Raw genomic sequence first — 23,881 nt, forward strand, 5'->3', positions numbered from 1 at the left:
GATCATACTCTATAAGTATAATCCCACTCAATAGACGACAATGTACAGGTCATACTCTGTAAGTATACTCCCACTCAATAGACGACAATGTACAGGTCAGACTCTATAAGTATACTCCCACGCAATAGACGACAATGTACAGGTCATCCTCTATCAGTATACTCCCACTCAATTGACGACAATGTACAGGTCACAATCTATAAGTATACTCCCACTAAATAGACGACAATATACAGGTCAAACTCTATAGGTATACTCCCACTCAATAGACGACAATGTACAGGTCATACTCTATAAGTATACTCTCACTCAATATAGGACAATGTACAGGTCATACTCTATAAATATACTCTCACTCAATAGACGACAATGTACAGGTTATACTCTATAAGTATACTCCCACTCAATAGACGACAATATACAGGTCAAACTCTATAGGTATACTCCCACTCAATAGACGACAATGTACAGGTCATACTCTATAAGTATAGTCTCACTCAATATAGGACAATGTACAGGTCATACTCTATAAGTATACTGCCACTCAATATACGACAATGTACAGATCATACTCTATAAGTATACTCCCACTCAATAGACGACAATGTACAGGTCATAATCTGTAAGTATACTCCCACTCAATAGACGACAATGTACAGGTCAGTCTCTATAAGTATACTCCCACGCAAAAGACGACAATGTACAGGTCATACTCTATCAGTATACTCCCACTCAATTGACGACAATGTACAGGTCACAACCTATAAGTATACTCCCACTCAATAGACGACAATATATAGGTCAAACTGTATAGGTATACTCCCACTCAATAGACGACAATGTACAGGTCATACTCTGTAAGTATACTCCCACTCAATATACGACAATGTACAGGTCATACTCTATAAGTATACTCCCACTCAATAGACGACAATGTACAGGTCATACTCTATAAGTATATTCCCACTCAATATACGACAATGTACAGATCATACTCTATAAGTATAGTCTCACTCAATATAGGACAATGTACAGGTTACTCTATAAGTATACTCTCACTCAATAGACGACAATGTACAGGTCATACTCTGTAAGTATACTCTCACTCAATAGACGACAATGTACAGGTTTTACTCTATAAGTATATTCCCACTCAATATACGACAATGTACAGGTCATACTCTGTAAGTATACTCCCACTTAATAGACGACAATGTACAGGTCATACTCTATAAGTATATTCCCACTCAATATACGACAATGTACAGATCATACTCTATAAGTATACTCCCACTCAATAGACGACAATGTACAGGTCATACTCTGTAAGTATACTCCCACTCAATAGACGACAATGTACAGGTCAGACTCTATAAGTATACTCCCACGCAATAGACGACAATGTACAGGTCATCCTCTATCAGTATACTCCCACTCAATTGACGACAATGTACAGGTCACAATCTATAAGTATACTCCCACTAAATAGACGACAATATACAGGTCAAACTCTATAGGTATACTCCCACTCAATAGACGACAATGTACAGGTCATACTCTATAAGTATACTCTCACTCAATATAGGACAATGTACAGGTCATACTCTATAAATATACTCTCACTCAATAGACGACAATGTACAGGTTATACTCTATAAGTATACTCTCACTCAATAGACGACAATATACAGGTCAAACTCTATAGGTATACTCCCACTCAATAGACGACAATGTACAGGTCATACTCTATAAGTATAGTCTCACTCAATATAGGACAATGTACAGGTCATACTCTATAAGTATACTGCCACTCAATATACGACAATGTACAGATCATACTCTATAAGTATACTCCCACTCAATAGACGACAATGTACAGGTCATACTCTGTAAGTATACTCCCACTCAATATACGACAATGTACAGGTCATACTCTATAAGTATACTCCCACTCAATAGACGACAATGTACAGGTCATACTCTATAAGTATATTCCCACTCAATATACGACAATGTACAGATCATACTCTATAAGTATAGTCTCACTCAATATAGGACAATGTACAGGTTACTCTATAAGTATACTCTCACTCAATAGACGACAATGTACAGGTCATACTCTGTAAGTATACTCTCACTCAATAGACGACAATGTACAGGTTTTACTCTATAAGTATATTCCCACTCAATATACGACAATGTACAGGTCATACTCTGTAAGTATACTCCCACTTAATAGACGACAATGTACAGGTCATACTCTATAAGTATATTCCCACTCAATATACGACAATGTACAGATCATACTCTATAAGTATACTCCCACTCAATAGACGACAATGTACAGGTCATACTCTGTAAGTATACTCCCACTCAATAGACGACAATGTACAGGTCAGACTCTATAAGTATACTCCCACGCAATAGACGACAATGTACAGGTCATCCTCTATCAGTATACTCCCACTCAATTGACGACAATGTACAGGTCACAATCTATAAGTATACTCCCACTAAATAGACGACAATATACAGGTCAAACTCTATAGGTATACTCCCACTCAATAGACGACAATGTACAGGTCATACTCTATAAGTATACTCTCACTCAATATAGGACAATGTACAGGTCATACTCTATAAATATACTCTCACTCAATAGACGACAATGTACAGGTTATACTCTATAAGTATACTCTCACTCAATAGACGACAATATACAGGTCAAACTCTATAGGTATACTCCCACTCAATAGACGACAATGTACAGGTCATACTCTATAAGTATAGTCTCACTCAATATAGGACAATGTACAGGTCATACTCTATAAGTATACTGCCACTCAATATACGACAATGTACAGATCATACTCTATAAGTATACTCCCACTCAATAGACGACAATGTACAGGTCATAATCTGTAAGTATACTCCCACTCAATAGACGACAATGTACAGGTCAGACTCTATAAGTATACTCCCACGCAAAAGACGACAATGTACAGGTCATACTCTATCAGTATACTCCCACTCAATTGACGACAATGTACAGGTCACAATCTATAAGTATACTCCCACTAAATAGACGACAATATACAGGTCAAACTCTATAGGTATACTCCCACTCAATAGACGACAATGTACAGGTCATACTCTATAAGTATACTCTCACTCAATAGCCGACAATGTACAGGTCATACTCTATAAGTATACTCCCTCTCAATAGACGACAATGTACAGGTCATACTCTACAAGTATACTCCCAATCAAGAGACGACAATGTACATGTTACTCTATAAGTATACTCTCACTCAATAGACGACAATGTACAGGTCATACTCTATAAGTATACTCTCACTCAATAGACGACAATGTACAGGTCATACTCTATAAGTATACTCCCACTCAATATACGACAATGTACAGGTCATACTCTATAAGTATACTCCCACTCAATAGACGACAATGTACAGGTCATACTCTATAAGTATATTCCCACTCAATATACGACAATGTACAGATCATACTCTATAAGTATACTCCCACTCAATAGACGACAATGTACAGGTCATACTCTGTAAGTATACTCCCACTCAATAGACGACAATGTACAGGTCAGACTCTATAAGTATACTCCCACGCAATAGACGACAATGTACAGGTCATCCTCTATCAGTATACTCCCACTCAATTGACGACAATGTACAGGTCACAATCTATAAGTATACTCCCACTCAATAGACGACAATATACAGGTCAAACTCTATAGGTATGCTCCCACTCAATAGACGACAATGTACAGGTCATACTCTATAAGTATAGTCTCACTCAATATAGGACAATGTACAGGTCATACTCTATAAGTATACTCCCACTCAATAGACGACAATATACAGGTCAAACTCTATAGGTATACTCCCACTCAATAGACGACAATGTACAGGTCATACTCTATAAGTATAGTCTCACTCAATGTAGGACAATGTACAGGTCATACTCTATAAGTATACTGCCACTCAATATACGACAATGTACAGATCATACTCTATAAGTATACTCTCACTCAATAGACGACAATGTACAGGTCGTACTCTGTAAGTATACTCCCACTCAATAGACGACAATGTACAGGTCAGACTCTATAAGTATACTCCCACGCAATAGACGACAATGTACAGGTCATACTCTATCAGTAAACTCCCACTCAATTGACGACAATGTACAGGTCACAATCTATAAGTATACTCCCACTAAATAGACGACAATATACAGGTCAAACTCTATAGGTATACTCCCACTCAATAGACGACAATGTACAGGTCATACTCTATAAGTATACTCTCACTCAATAGCCGACAATGTACAGGTCATACTCTATAAGTATACTCCCTCTCAACAGACGACAATGTACAGGTATATAAGCATACTCCTATTCAATAGACGACAATGTGCAGGTCATAATCTATAAGTATATTCCCACTTAATATATGACAATGTACAGGTCACAATTTATAAGTATACTCCCACTCAATAGACGACAATGTACAGGTCACACTCTATACGTATACTCCCACTCAATAGACGACAATGTACAAATCATACTCTATAAGTATACTCCCACTCAATAGACGACAATGTACAGGTTACTCTATAAGTATACTCTCACTCAATAGACGATAATGTACAGGTCATACTCTATAAGTATACTCCCACTTAATAGACGACAATGTACAGGTCATACTCTATAAGTATACTCCCACTCAATAGACGACAATGTACAGGTCAAACTCTATAAGCATACTCCCACTCAATAGACGACAATGTACAGGTTATACTCTATAAGTATATTCCCACTCAATATACGACAATGTACATGTCATACTCTGTAAGTATACTCCCACTCAATAGACGACAATGTACAGGTCATACTCTATAAGTATATTCCCACTCAATATACGACAATGTACAGATCATACTCTATAAGTATAGTCTCACTCAATATAGGACAATGTACAGGTTACTCTATAAGTATACTCTCACTCAATAGACGACAATGTACAGGTAATACACTATAAGTATACTCTCACTCAATAGACGACAATGTACAGGTCATACTCTGTAAGTATACTCCCACTCAATATACGACAATGTACAGGTCATACTCTATAGGTATACTCCCACTCAATAGACGACAATGTACAGGTAATACTCTATAAGTATACTCTCACTCAATAGACGACAATGTACAGGTCATACTCTGTAAGTATACTCCCACTCAATATACGACAATGTACAGGTCATACTCTATAGGTATACTCCCACTCAATAGACGACAATGTACAGGTCATACTCTATAAGTATATTCCCACTCAATATACGACAATGTACAAATCATACTGTAGAAGTATAGTCTCACTCAATATAGGACAATGTACAGGTTACTCTATAAGTATACTCTCACTCAATAGACGACAATGTACAGGTTATACTCTATAAGTACATTCCCACTCAATATACGACAATGTACAGGTCATACTCTATAGGTATACTCCCACTCAATAGACGACAATGTACAGGTCATACTCTATAAGTATATTCCCACTCAATATACGACAATGTACAAATCATACTGTATAAGTATAGTCTCACTCAATATAGGACAATGTACAGGTTACTCTATAAGTATACTCTCACTCAATAGACGACAATGTACAGGTAATACTCTATAAGTATACTCTCACTCAATAGACGACAATGTACAGGTCATACTCTGTAAGTATACTCCCACTCAATATACGACAATGTACAGGTCATACTCTATAGGTATACTCCCACTCAATAGACGACAATGTACAGGTAATACTCTATAAGTATACTCTCACTCAATAGACGACAATGTACAGGTCATACTCTGTAAGTATACTCCCACTCAATATACGACAATGTACAGGTCATACTCTATAGGTATACTCCCACTCAATAGACGACAATGTACAGGTCATACTCTATAAGTATATTCCCACTCAATATACGACAATGTACAAATCATACTGTATAAGTATAGTCTCACTCAATATAGGACAATGTACAGGTTACTCTATAAGTATTCTCTCACTCAATAGACGACAATGTACATGTCATACTCTATAAGTATACTCTCACTCAATAGACGACAATGTACAGGTTATACTCTATAAGTACATTCCCACTCAATATACGACAATGTACAGGTCATACTCTGTAAGTATACTCCCACTCAATAGACGACAATGTACAGGTCATACTCTATAAGTATATTCCCACTCAATATACGACAATGTACAGATCATACTCTATAAGTATACTCCCACTCAATAGACGACAATGTACAGGTCATACTCTGCAAGTATACTCCCACTCAATATACGACAATGTACAGGTCAGACTCTATAAGTATACTCCCACGCAATAGACGACAATGTACCGGTCATCATCTATCAGTATATTCCCACTCAATTGACGACAATGTACAGGTCACAATCTATAAGTATACTCCATCTCAATAGACGACAATATACAGGTCAAACTCTATAGGTATACTCCCACTCAATAGACGACAATGTACAGGTCATACTCTATAAGTATAGTCTCACTCAATATAGGACAATGTACAGGTCATACTCTATAAGTATACTCCCACTCAATAGTCGACAATATACAGGTCATACTCTATAAGTATACTCTCACTCAATAGACGACAATGTACAGGTTATACTCTATAAGTATATTCCCACTCAATATACGACAATGTACAGGTCATACTCTGTAAGTATACTCCCACTCAATAGACGACAATGTACAGGTCATACTCTATAAGTATATTCCCACTCAATATACGACAATGTACAGATCATACTCTATAAGTATACTCCCACGCAATAGACGACAATGTACAGGTCATCCTCTATCAGTATACTCCCACTCAATTGACGACAATGTACAGGTCACAATCTATAAGTATACTCCCACTCAATAGACGACAATATACAGGTCAAACTCTATAGGTATACTCCCACTCAATAGACGACAATGTACAGATCATACTCTATAAGTATAGTCTCACTCAATATAGGACAATGTACAGGTCATACTCTATAATTATACTCCCACTCAATAGACGACAATATACAGGTCACACTCTGTAAGTATACTCCCACTCAATAGACGACAATGTACAGGTCATTCTCTATAAGTATATTCCCAGTCAATAGACGACAATGTACAGGTTACTCTATAAGTATACCCTCACTGAATGGACGACAATGTACAGGTTACTCTATAAGTATATTCCCACTTAATATACGACAATGTACAGATCACAATTTATAAGTATACTCCCACTCAATAGACGACAATGTACAGGTCACACTCTATAAGTATACTCCCACTCAATAGACGACAATATACAAATCATACTCTATAAGTATACTCCCACTCAATAGACGACAATGTACAGGTTATACTCTATAAGTATATTCCCACTCAATATACAACAATGTACAGGTCATACTCTGTAAGTATACTCCCACTCAATAGACGACAATGTACAGGTCATACTCTATAAGTATATTCCAACTCAATATACGACAATGTACAGATCATACTCTATAAGTATACTCCCACTCAATAGACGACAATGTACAGGTCATACTCTGCAAGTATACTCCCACTCAATATACGACAATGTACAGGTCAGACTCTATAAGTATACTCCCACGCAATAGACGACAATGTACAGGTCATCATCTATCAGTATATTCCCACTCAATTGACGACAATGTACAGGTCACAATCTATAAGTATACTCCATCTCAATAGACGACAATATACAGGTCAAACTCTATAGGTATACTCCCACTCAATAGACGACAATGTACAGGTCATACTCTATAAGTATAGTCTCACTCAATATAGGACAATGTACAGGTCATACTCTATAAGTATACTCCCACTCAATAGACGACAATATACAGGTCATACTCTATAAGTATACTCTCACTCAATAGACGACAATGTACAGGTTATACTCTATAAGTATATTCCCACTCAATATACGACAATGTACAGGTCATACTCTGTAAGTATACTCCCACTCAATAGACGACAATGTACAGGTCATACTCTATAAGTATATTCCCACTCAATATACGACAATGTACTGATCATACTCTATAAGTATACTCTCACTCAATAGACGACAATGTACAGGTCATACTCTATAAGTATACTCTCACTCAATAGACGACAATGTACAGGTCGTACTCTGTAAGTATACTCCCACTCAATAGACGACAATGTACAGGTCAGACTCTATAAGTATACTCCCACGCAATAGACGACAATGTACAGGTCATACTCTATCAGTAAACTCCCACTCAATTGACGACAATGTACAGGTCACAATCTATAAGTATACTCCCACTAAATAGACGACAATATACAGGTCAAACTCTATAGGTATACTCCCACTCAATAGACGACAATGTACAGGTCATACTCTATAAGTATACTCTCACTCAATAGCCGACAATGTACAGGTCATACTCTATAAGTATACTCCCTCTCAACAGACGACAATGTACAGGTATATAAGCATACTCCTATTCAATAGACGACAATGTGCAGGTCATAATCTATAAGTATATTCCCACTTAATATATGACAATGTACAGGTCACAATTTATAAGTATACTCCCACTCAATAGACGACAATGTACAGGTCACACTCTATACGTATACTCCCACTCAATAGACGACAATGTACAAATCATACTCTATAAGTATACTCCCACTCAATAGACGACAATGTACAGGTTACTCTATAAGTATACTCTCACTCAATAGACGATAATGTACAGGTCATACTCTATAAGTATACTCCCACTTAATAGACGACAATGTACAGGTCATACTCTATAAGTATACTCCCACTCAATAGACGACAATGTACAGGTCAAACTCTATAAGCATACTCCCACTCAATAGACGACAATGTACAGGTTATACTCTATAAGTATATTCCCACTCAATATACGACAATGTACATGTCATACTCTGTAAGTATACTCCCACTCAATAGACGACAATGTACAGGTCATACTCTATAAGTATATTCCCACTCAATATACGACAATGTACAGATCATACTCTATAAGTATAGTCTCACTCAATATAGGACAATGTACAGGTTACTCTATAAGTATACTCTCACTCAATAGACGACAATGTACAGGTAATACACTATAAGTATACTCTCACTCAAAAGACGACAATGTACAGGTCATACTCTGTAAGTATACTCCCACTCAATATACGACAATGTACAGGTCATACTCTATAGGTATACTCCCACTCAATAGACGACAATGTACAGGTAATACTCTATAAGTATACTCTCACTCAATAGACGACAATGTACAGGTCATACTCTGTAAGTATACTCCCACTCAATATACGACAATGTACAGGTCATACTCTATAGGTATACTCCCACTCAATAGACGACAATGTACAGGTCATACTGTAGAAGTATAGTCTCACTCAATATAGGACAATGTACAGGTTACTCTATAAGTATACTCTCACTCAATAGACGACAATGTACAGGTTATACTCTATAAGTACATTCCCACTCAATATACGACAATGTACAGGTCATACTCTATAGGTATACTCCCACTCAATAGACGACAATGTACAGGTCATACTCTATAAGTATATTCCCACTCAATATACGACAATGTACAAATCATACTGTATAAGTATAGTCTCACTCAATATAGGACAATGTACAGGTTACTCTATAAGTATACTCTCACTCAATAGACGACAATGTACAGGTAATACTCTATAAGTATACTCTCACTCAATAGACGACAATGTACAGGTCATACTCTGTAAGTATACTCCCACTCAATATACGACAATGTACAGGTCATACTCTATAGGTATACTCCCACTCAATAGACGACAATGTACAGGTAATACTCTATAAGTATACTCTCACTCAATAGACGACAATGTACAGGTCATACTCTGTAAGTATACTCCCACTCAATATACGACAATGTACAGGTCATACTCTATAGGTATACTCCCACTCAATAGACGACAATGTACAGGTCATACTCTATAAGTATATTCCCACTCAATATACGACAATGTACAAATCATACTGTATAAGTATAGTCTCACTCAATATAGGACAATGTACAGGTTACTCTATAAGTATACTCTCACTCAATAGACGACAATGTACATGTCATACTCTATAAGTATACTCTCACTCAATAGACGACAATGTACAGGTTATACTCTATAAGTACATTCCCACTCAATATACGACAATGTACAGGTCATACTCTGTAAGTATACTCCCACTCAATAGACGACAATGTACAGGTCATACTCTATAAGTATATTCCCACTCAATATACGACAATGTACAGATCATACTCTATAAGTATACTCCCACTCAATAGACGACAATGTACAGGTCATACTCTGCAAGTATACTCCCACTCAATATACGACAATGTACAGGTCAGACTCTATAAGTATACTCCCACGCAATAGACGACAATGTACCGGTCATCATCTATCAGTATATTCCCACTCAATTGACGACAATGTACAGGTCACAATCTATAAGTATACTCCATCTCAATAGACGACAATATACAGGTCAAACTCTATAGGTATACTCCCACTCAATAGACGACAATGTACAGGTCATACTCTATAAGTATAGTCTCACTCAATATAGGACAATGTACAGGTCATACTCTATAAGTATACTCCCACTCAATAGACGACAATATACAGGTCATACTCTATAAGTATACTCTCACTCAATAGACGACAATGTACAGGTTATACTCTATAAGTATATTCCCACTCAATATACGACAATGTACAGGTCATACTCTGTAAGTATACTCCCACTCAATAGACGACAATGTACAGGTCATACTCTATAAGTATATTCCCACTCAATATACGAAAATGTACAGATCATACTCTATAAGTATACTCTCACTCAATAGACGACAATGTACAGGTCATACTCTGTAAGTATACTCCCACGCAATAGACGACAATGTACAGGTCATCCTCTATCAGTATACTCCCACTCAATTGACGACAATGTACAGGTCACAATCTATAAGTATACTCCCACTCAATAGACGACAATATACAGGTCAAACTCTATAGGTATACTCCCACTCAATAGACGACAATGTACAGATCATACTCTATAAGTATAGTCTCACTCAATATAGGACAATGTACAGGTCATACTCTATAAGTATACTCCCACTCAATAGACGACAATATACAGGTCACACTCTGTAAGTATACTCCCACTCAATAGACGACAATGTACAGGTCATTCTCTATAAGTATATTCCCAGTCAATATACGACAATGTACAGGTTACTCTATAAGTATACCCTCACTGAATGGACGACAATGTACAGGTTACTCTATAAGTATATTCCCACTTAATATACGACAATGTACAGATCACAATTTATAAGTATACTCCCACTCAATAGACGACAATGTACAGGTCACACTCTATAAGTATACTCCCACTCAATAGACGACAATGTACAAATCATACTCTATAAGTATACTCCCACTCAATAGACGACAATGTACAGGTTATACTCTATAAGTATATTCCCACTCAATATACAACAATGTACAGGTCATACTCTGTAAGTATACTCCCACTCAATAGACGACAATGTACAGATCATACTCTATAAGTATATTCCAACTCAATATACGACAATGTACAGATTATACTCTATAAGTATACTCCCACTCAATAGACGACAATGTACAGGTCATACTCTGCAAGTATACTCCCACTCAATATACGACAATGTACAGGTCAGACTCTATAAGTATACTCCCACGCAATAGACGACAATGTACAGGTCATCATCTATCAGTATATTCCCACTCAATTGACGACAATGTACAGGTCACAATCTATAAGTATACTCCATCTCAATAGACGACAATATACAGGTCAAACTCTATAGGTATACTCCCACTCAATAGACGACAATGTACAGGTCATACTCTATAAGTATAGTCTCACTCAATATAGGACAATGTACAGGTCATACTCTATAAGTATACTCCCACTCAATAGACGACAATATACAGGTCATACTCTATAAGTATACTCTCACTCAATAGACGACAATGTACAGGTTATACTCTATAAGTATATTCCCACTCAATATACGACAATGTACAGGTCATACTCTGTAAGTATACTCCCACTCAATAGACGACAATGTACAGGTCATACTCTATAAGTATATTCCCACTCAATATACGACAATGTACTGATCATACTCTATAAGTATACTCTCACTCAATAGACGACAATGTACAGGTCATACTCTGTAAGTATACTCCCACGCAATAGACGACAATGTACAGGTCATCCTCTATCAGTATACTCCCACTCAATTGACGACAATGTACAGGTCACAATCTATAAGTATACTCCCACTCAATAGACGACAATATACAGGTCAAACTCTATAGGTATACTCCCACTCAATAGACGACAATATACAGATCATACTCTATAAGTATAGTCTCACTCAATATAGGACAATGTACAGGTCATACTCTATAAGTATACTCCCACTCAATAGACGACAATATACAGGTCACACTCTGTAAGTATACTCCCACGCAATAGACGACAATGTACAGGTCATACTCTATCAGTATACTCCCACTCAATAGACGACAATGTACAGGTCACAATCTATAAGTATATTCCCACTCAATATACAACAATGTACAGGTCATACTCTGTAAGTATACTCCCACTCAATAGACGACAATGTACAGGTCATACTCTATAAGTATATTCCCACTCAATATACGACAATGTACAGATCATACTCTATAAGTATACTCCCACTCAATAGACGACAATGTACAGGTCATACTCTGCAAGTATACTCCCACTCAATATACGACAATGTACAGGTCAGACTCTATAAGTATACTCCCACGCAATAGACGACAATGTACAGGTCATCATCTATCAGTATATTCCCACTCAATTGACGACAATGTACAGGTCACAATCTATAAGTATACTCCATCTCAATAGACGACAATATACAGGTCAAACTCTATAGGTATACTCCCACTCAATAGACGACAATGTACAGGTCATACTCTATAAGTATAGTCTCACTCAATATAGGACAATGTACAGGTCATACTCTATAAGTATACTCCCACTCAATAGACGACAATATACAGGTCATACTCTATAAGTATACTCTCACTCAATAGACGACAATGTACAGGTTATACTCTATAAGTATATTCCCACTCAATATACGACAATGTACAGGTCATACTCTGTAAGTATACTCCCACTCAATAGACGACAATGTACAGGTCATACTCTATAAGTATATTCCCACTCAATATACGACAATGTACAGATCATACTCTATAAGTATACTCTCACTCAATAGACGACAATGTACAGGTCATACTCTGTAAGTATACTCCCACGCAATAGACGACAATGTACAGGTCATCCTCTATCAGTATACTCCCACTCAATTGACGACAATGTACAGGTCACAATCTATAAGTATACTCCCACTCAATAGACGACAATATACAGGTCAAACTCTATAGGTATACTCCCACTCAATAGACGACAATGTACAGATCATACTCTATAAGTATAGTCTCACTCAATATAGGACAATGTACAGGTCATACTCTATAAGTATACTCCCACTCAATAGACGACAATATACAGGTCACACTCTGTAAGTATACTCCCACGCAATAGACGACAATGTACAGGTCATACTCTATCAGTATACTCCCACTCAATAGACGACAATGTACAGGTCACAATCTATAAGTATACTCCCACTCAATAGACGACAATATGCAGGTCAAACTCTATAGGTATACTCCCACTCAATAGACGACAATGTACAGGTCATACTCTATAAGTATATTCCCACTCAATAGACGACAATGTACAGGTTACTCTATCAGTATACTCCCACTCAATAGACGACAATGTACAAGTCATACTCTGTAAGTATACTCCCACTCAATAGACGACAATGGACAGGTCATACTCTATAAGTGTATTCCCACTCAATAGACGACAATGTACAGGTCACAATCTATAAGTATACTCCCACTCAATAGACGACAATGTACAGGTTACTCTATAAGTATACTCTCACTCAATAGACGACAATGTACAGGTCATACTCTGTAAGTATACTCCCACTCAATAGACGACAATGGACAGGTCATACTCTATAAGTGTATTCCCACTCAATAGACGACAATGTACAGGTCACAATCTATAAGTATACTCCCACTCAATAGACGATAATGTACAGGTTACTCTATAAGTATACTCCCACTCAATAGACGACAATGTACAGGTTACTCTATAAGTATACTCTCACTCAATAGACGATAATGTACAGGACATACTCTATAAGTATACTCCCACTCAATAGACGACAATGTACAGGTCATACTCTATAAGTATACTCCCACTCAATAGACGACAATGTACAGGTCAAACTCTATAAGCATACTCCCACTCAATAGACGACAATGTACAGGTTATACTCTGTAAGTATACTCCCACTCAATAGACGACAATGTACCGGTCATACTCTATAAGTATATTCCCACTCAATATACGACAATGTACAGATCATACTCTATAAGTATAGTCTCACTCAATATAGGACAATGTACAGGTTACTCTATAAGTATACTCTCACTCAATAGACGACAATGTACAGGTCATACTCTGTAAGTATACTCCCACTCAATATACGACAATGTACAGGTCATACTCTATAAGTATACTCCCACTCAATAGACGACAATGTACAGGTCATACTCTATAAGTATATTCCCACTCAATATACGACAATGTACAGATCATACTCTATAAGTATACTCTCACTCAATAGACGACAATGTACAGGTTATACTCTATAAGTATATTCCCACTCATTATACGACAATGTACAGATCATACTCTATAAGTATACTCCCACTCAATAGACGACAATGTACAGGTCATACTCTGTAAGTATACTCCCACTCAATAGACGACAATGTACAGGTCAGACTCTCTAAGTATACTCCCACGCAATAGACGACAATGTACAGGTCATACTCTATCAGTATACTCCCACTCAATTGACGACAATGTACAGGTCACAATCTATAAGTATACTCCCACTAAATAGACGACAATATACAGGTCAAACTCTATAGGTATACTCCCACTCAATAGACGACAATGTATAGGTCATACTCTATAAGCATACTCCTATTCAATAGACGACAATGTGCATGTCATAATCTATAAGTATATTCCCACTTAATATACGACAATGTACAGGTCACAATTTATAAGTATACTCCCACTCAATAGACGACAATGTACAGGTCACACTCTATAAGTATACTCCCACTCAATAGACGACAATGTACAAATCATACTCTATAAGTATACTCCCACTCAATAGAAGACAATGTACAGCTTACTCTATAAGTATACTCTCACTCAATAGACGATAATGTACAGGTCATACTCTATAAGTATACTCCCACTTAATAGACGACAATGTACAGGTCATACTCTATAAGTATACTCCCACTCAATAGACGACAATGTACAGGTCAAACTCTATAAGCATACTCCCACTCAATAGACGACAATGTACAAGTCATACTCTGTAAGTATACTCCCACTTAATAGACGACAATGTACAGGTCATACTCTATAAGTATATTCCCACTCATTATACGACAATGTACAGATCATAATCTGTAAGTATACTCCCACTCAATAGACGACAATGTACAGGTCAGACTCTATAAGTATACTCCCACGCAATAGACGACAATGTACAGGTCATCCTCTATCAGTATACTCCCACTCAATTGACGACAATGTACAGGTCACAATCTATAAGTATACTCCCACTCAATAGACGACAATATACAGGTCAAACTCTATAGGTATACTCCCACTCAATAGACGACAATGTACAGGTCATACTCTATAAGTATAGTCTCACTCAATATAGGACAATGTACAGGTCATACTCTATAAGTATACTCCCACTCAATTGACGACAATGTACTGGTCACAATCTATAAGTATACTCCCACTCAATAGACGACAATATACAGGTCAAACTCTATAGGTATACTCCCACTCAATAGACGACAATGTACAGGTCATACTCTATAAGTATAGTCTCACTCAATATAGGACAATGTACAGGTCATACTCTATAAGTATACTCCCACTCAATAGACGACAATATACAGGTCAATCTCTATAGGTATACTCCCACTCAATAGCCGACAGTGTACAGGTCATACTCTATAAGTATAGTCTCACTCAATATAGGACAATGTACAGGTCATACTCTATAAGTATACTGCCACTCAATATACGACAATGTACAGATCATACTCTATAAGTATACTCCCACTCAATAGACGACAATGTACAGGTCATACTCTGTAAGTATACTCCCACTCAATAGACGACAATGTACAGGTCAGACTCTATAAGTATACTCCCACGCAATAGACGACAATGTACAGGTCACAATCTATAAGTATACTCCCACTAAATAGCCGACAATATACAGGTCAAACTCTATAGGTATACTCTCACTCAATAGCCGACAATGTACAGGTCATACTCTATAAGTATACTCCCTCTCAATAGACGACAATGTACAGGTCATACTCTATAAGCATACTCCTATTCAATAGACGACAATGTGCAGGTCATAATCTATAAGTATATTCCCACTTAATATACGACAATGTACAGGTCACAATTTATAAGTATACTCCCACTCAATAGACGAAAATGTACAAATCATACTCTATAAGTATACTCCCACTCAATAGACGACAATGTACAGGTTACTCTATAAGTATACTCTCACTCAATATACGATAATGTACAGGTCATACTCTATAAGTATACTCCCACTTAATAGACGACAATGTACAGGTCATACTCTATAAGTATACTCCCACTCAATAGACGACAATATACAGGTCAAACTCTATAAGCATACTCCCACTCAATAGACGACAATGTACAGGTTATACTCTATAAGTATATTCCCACTCAATATACGACAATGTACAGGTCATACTCTGTAAGTATACTCCCGCTCAATAGACGACAATGTACAGGTCATACTCTATAAGTATATTCCCACTCAATATACGACAATGTACAGATCATACTCTATAAGTATAGTCTCACTCAATATAGGACAATGTACAGGTTACTCTATAAGTATACTCTCACTCAATAGCCGACAATGTACAGGTAATACTCTATAAGTATACTCTCACTCAATAGACGACAATGTACAGGTCATACTCTGTAAGTATACTCCCACTCAATATACGACAATGTACAGGTCATACTCTATAAGTATACTCCCACTCAATAGACGACAATGTACAGGTCATACTCTATAAGTATATTCCCACTCAATATACGACAATGTACAGATCATAGTGTATAAGTATAGTCTCACTCAATATACGACAATGTACAGGTTACTCTATAAGTATACTCTCACTAAATAGACGACAATGTACAGGTTATACTCTATAAGTATATTCCCACTCAATATACGACAATGTACAGATCATACTCTATAAGTATACTCCCACTCAATAGACGACAATGTACAGGTCATACTCTGCAAGTATACTCCCACTCAATATACGACAATGTACAGGTCAGACTCTATAAGTATACTCCCACGCAATAGACGACAATGTACAGGTCATCATCTATTAGTATATTCCCACTAAATTGACGACAATGTACAGGTCACAATCTATAAGTATACTCCCACTCAATAGACGACAATATACAGGTCAAACTCTATAGGTATACTCCCACTCAATAGACGACAATGTACAGGTCATCCTCTATCAGTATACTCCCACTAAATTGACGACAATGTACAGGTCATACTCTGTAAGTATACTCCCACTCAATAGACGACAATGTACAGGTCAGACTCTATAAGTATACTCCCACGCAATAGACGACAATGTACAGGTCATCCTCTATCAGTATACTCCCACTCAATTGACGACAATGTACAGGTCACAATCTATAAGTATACTCCCACTCAATAGACGACAATATACAGGTCAAACTCTATAGGTATACTCCCACTCAATAGACGACAATGTACAGGTCATACTCTATAAGTATAGTCTCACTCAATATAGGACAATGTACAGGTCATACTCTATAAGTATACTCCCACTCAATTTGCGACAATGTACTGGTCACAATCTATAAGTATACTCCCACTCAATAGACGACAATATACAGGTCAAACTCTATAGGTATACTCCCACTCAATAGACGACAATGTACAGGTCATACTCTATAAGTTTAGTCTCACTCAATATAGGACAATGTACAGGTCATACTCTATAAGTATACTCCCACTCAATAGACGACAATATACAGGTCAATCTCTATAGGTATACTCCCACTCAATAGACGACAGTGTACAGGTCATACTCTATAAGTATAGTCTCACTCAATATAGGACAATGTACAGGTCATACTCTATAAGTATACTGCCACTCAATATACGACAATGTACAGATCATACTCTATAAGTATACTCCCACTCAATAGACGACAATGTACAGGTCATACTCTGTAAGTATACTCCCACTCAATAGACGACAATGTACAGGTCAGACTCTATAAGTATACTCCCACGCAATAGACGACAATGTACAGGTCATACTCTAACAGTATACTCCCACTCAATTGACGACAATGTACAGGTCACAATCTATAAGTATACTCCCACTAAATAGACGACAATATACAGGTCAAACTCTATAGGTATACTCCCACTCAATAGACGACAATGTACAGGTCATACTCTATAAGTATACTCTCACTCAATAGCCGACAATGTACAGGTCATACTCTATAAGTATACTCCCACGCAATAGACGACAATGTACAGGTCATACTCTAACAGTATACTCCCACTCAATTGACGACAATGTACAGGTCACAATCTATAAGTATACTCCCACTAAATAGACGACAATATACAGGTCAAACTCTATAGGTATACTCCCACTCAATAGACGACAATGTACAGGTCATACTCTATAAGTATACTCTCACTCAATAGCCGACAATGTACAGGTCATACTCTATAAGTATACTCCCTCTCAATAGACGACAATGTACAGGTCATACTCTATAAGCATACTCCTATTCAATAGACGACAATGTGCAGGTCATAATCTATAAGTATATTCCCACTTAATATACGACAATGTACAGGTCACAATTTATAAGTATACTCCCACTCAATAGACGACAATGTACAGGTCATACTCTATAAGTATACTCCCACTCAATAGACGACAATGTACAAATCATACTCTATAAGTATACTCCCACTCAATAGACGACAATGTACAGGTTACTCTATAAGTATACTCCCACTTAATAGACGACAATGTACAGGTCATACTCTATAAGTATACTCCCACTCAATAGACGACAATATACAGGTCAAACTCTATAAGCATACTCCCACTCAATAGACGACAATGTACAGGTTATACTCTATAAGTATATTCCCACTCAATATACGACAATGTACAGGTCATACTCTGTAAGTATACTCCCGCTCAATAGACGACAATGTACAGGTCATACTCTATAAGTATATTCCCACTCAATATACGACAATGTACAGATCATCCTCTATAAGTATAGTCTCACTCAATATAGGACAATGTACAGGTTACTCTATAAGTATACTCTCACTCAATAGCCGACAATGTACAGGTAATACTCTATAAGTATACTCTCACTCAATAGACGACAATGTACAGGTCATACTCTGTAAGTATACTCCCACTCAATATACGACAATGTACAGGTCATACTCTATAAGTATACTCCCACTCAATAGACGACAATGTACAGGTCATACTCTATAAGTATATTCCCACTCAATATACGACAATGTACAGATCATAGTGTATAAGTATAGTCTCACTCAATATACGACAATGTACAGGTTACTCTATAAGTATACTCTCACTAAATAGACGACAATGTACAGGTTATACTCTATAAGTATATTCCCACTCAATATACGACAATGTACAGATCATACTCTATAAGTATACTCCCACTCAATAGACGACAATGTACAGGTCATACTCTGCAAGTATACTCCCACTCAATATACGACAATGTACAGGTCAGACTCTATAAGTATACTCCCACGCAATAGACGACAATGTACAGGTCATCATCTATTAGTATATTCCCACTAAATTGACGACAATGTACAGGTCACAATCTATAAGTATACTCCCACTCAATAGACGACAATATACAGGTCAAACTCTATAGGTATACTCCCACTCAATAGACGACAATGTACAGGTCATACTCTATAAGTATAGTCTCACTCAATATAGGACAATGTACAGGTCATACTCTATAAGTATACTCCCACTCAATAGACGACAATATACAGGTCATACTCTATAAGTATACTCTCACTCAATAGACGACAATGTACAGGTTATACTCTATAAGTATATTCCCACTCAATATACGACAATGTACTGGTCATACTCTGTAAGTATACTCCCACTTAATAGACGACAATGTACAGGTCATACTCTATAAGTATATTCCCACTCATTATACGACAATGTACAGATCATAATCTGTAAGTATACTCCCACTCAATAGACGACAATGTACAGGTCAGACTCTATAAGTATACTCCCACGCAATAGACGACAATGTACAGGTCATCCTCTATCAGTATACTCCCACTCAATTGACGACAATGTACAGGTCATACTCTGTAAGTATACTCCCACTCAATAGACGACAATGTACAGGTCAGACTCTATAAGTATACTCCCACGCAATAGACGACAATGTACAGGTCATCCTCTATCAGTATACTCCCACTCAATTGACGACAATGTACAGGTCACAATCTATAAGTATACTCCCACTCAATAGACGACAATATACAGGTCAAACTCTATAGGTATACTCCCACTCAATAGACGACAATGTACAGGTCATACTCTATAAGTATAGTCTCACTCAATATAGGACAATGTACAGGTCATACTCTATAAGTATACTCCCACTCAATTGACGACAATGTACTGGTCACAATCTATAAGTATACTCCCACTCAATAGACGACAATATACAGGTCAAACTCTATAGGTATACTCCCACTCAATAGACGACAATGTACAGGTCATACTCTATAAGTTTAGTCTCACTCAATATAGGACAATGTACAGGTCATACTCTATAAGTATACTCCCACTCAATAGACGACAATATACAGGTCAATCTCTATAGGTATACTCCCACTCAATAGACGACAGTGTACAGGTCATACTCTATAAGTATAGTCTCACTCAATATAGGATAATGTACAGGTCATACTCTATAAGTATACTGCCACTCAATATACGACAATGTACAGATCATACTCTATAAGTATAGTCTCACTCAATATAGGACAATGTACTGGTTACTCTATAAGTATACTCTCACTCAATAGCCGACAATGTACAGGTAATACTCTATAAGTATACTCTCACTCAATAGACGACAATGTACAGGTCATACTCTGTAAGTATACTCCCACTCAATAGACGACAATGTACAGGTCAGACTCTATAAGTATACTCCCACGCAATAGACGACAATGTACAGGTCATACTCTAACAGTATACTCCCACTCAATTGACGACAATGTACAGGTCACAATCTATAAGTATACTCCCACTAAATAGACGACAATATACAGGTCAAACTCTATAGGTATACTCCCACTCAATAGACGACAATGTACAGGTCATACTCTATAAGTATACTCTCACTCAATAGCCGACAATGTACAGGTCATACTCTATAAGTATACTCCCTCTCAATAGACGACAATGTACAGGTCATACTCTATAAGCATACTCCTATTCAATAGACGACAATGTGCAGGTCATAATCTATAAGTATATTCCCACTTAATATACGACAATGTACAGGTCACAATTTATAAGTATACTCCCACTCAATAGACGACAATGTACAGGTCATACTCTATAAGTATACTCCCACTCAATAGACGACAATGTACAAATCATACTCTATAAGTATACTCCCACTCAATAGACGACAATGTACAGGTTACTCTATAAGTATACTCTCACTCAATATACGATAATGTACAGGTCATACTCTATAAGTATACTCCCACTTAATAGACGACAATGTACAGGTCATACTCTATAAGTATACTCCCACTCAATAGACGACAATGTACAGGTCAAACTCTATAAGCATACTCCCACTCAATAGACGACAATGTACAGGTTATACTCTATAAGTATATTCCCACTCAATATACGACAATGTACAGGTCATACTCTGTAAGTATACTCCCGCTCAATAGACGACAATGTACAGGTCATACTCTATAAGTATATTCCCACTCAATATACGACAATGTACAGATCATACTCTATAAGTATAGTCTCACTCAATATAGGACAATGTACTGGTTACTCTATAAGTATACTCTCACTCAATAGCCGACAATGTACAGGTAATACTCTATAAGTATACTCTCACTCAATAGACGACAATGTACAGGTCATACTCTGTAAGTATACTCCCACTCAATATACGACAATGTACAGGTCATACTCTATAAGTATACTCCCACTCAATAGACGACAATGTACAGGTCATACTCTATAAGTATATTCCCACTCAATATACGACAATGTACAGATCATAGTGTATAAGTATAGTCTCACTCAATATACGACAATGTACAGGTTACTCTATAAGTATACTCTCACTAAATAGACGACAATGTACAGGTTATACTCTATAAGTATATTCCCACTCAATATACGACAATGTACAGATCATACTCTATAAGTATACTCCCACTCAATAGACGACAATGTACAGGTCATACTCTGCAAGTATACTCCCACTCAATATACGACAATGTACAGGTCAGACTCTATAAGTATACTCCCACGCAATAGACGACAATGTACAGGTCATCATCTATTAGTATATTCCCACTAAATTGACGACAATGTACAGGTCACAATCTATAAGTATACTCCCACTCAATAGACGACAATATACAGGTCAAACTCTATAGGTATACTCCCACTCAATAGACGACAATGTACAGGTCATACTCTATAAGTATAGTCTCACTCAATATAGGACAATGTACAGGTCATACTCTATAAGTATACTCCCACTCAATAGACGACAATATACAGGTCATACTCTATAAGTATACTCTCACTCAATAGACGACAATGTACAGGTTATACTCTATAAGTATATTCCCACTCAATATACGACAATGTACTGGTCATACTCTGTAAGTATACTCCCACTCAATAGACGACAATGTACAGGTCATACTCTATAAGTATATTCCCACTCAATATACGACAATGTACAGATCATACTCTATAAGTATACTCCCACTCAATAGACGACAATGTACAGGTCATACTCTGTAAGTATACTCCCACGCAATAGACGACAATGTACAGGTCATCCTCTATCAGTATACTCCCACTCAATTGACGACAATGTACAGGTCACAATCTATAAGTATACTCCCACTCAATAGAC

Source organism: Saccoglossus kowalevskii, chromosome 9 (genome assembly GCF_978046115.1).
Source record: "Saccoglossus kowalevskii chromosome 9, keSacKowa6.1, whole genome shotgun sequence".
Taxonomy (NCBI): domain Eukaryota; kingdom Metazoa; phylum Hemichordata; class Enteropneusta; family Harrimaniidae; genus Saccoglossus; species Saccoglossus kowalevskii.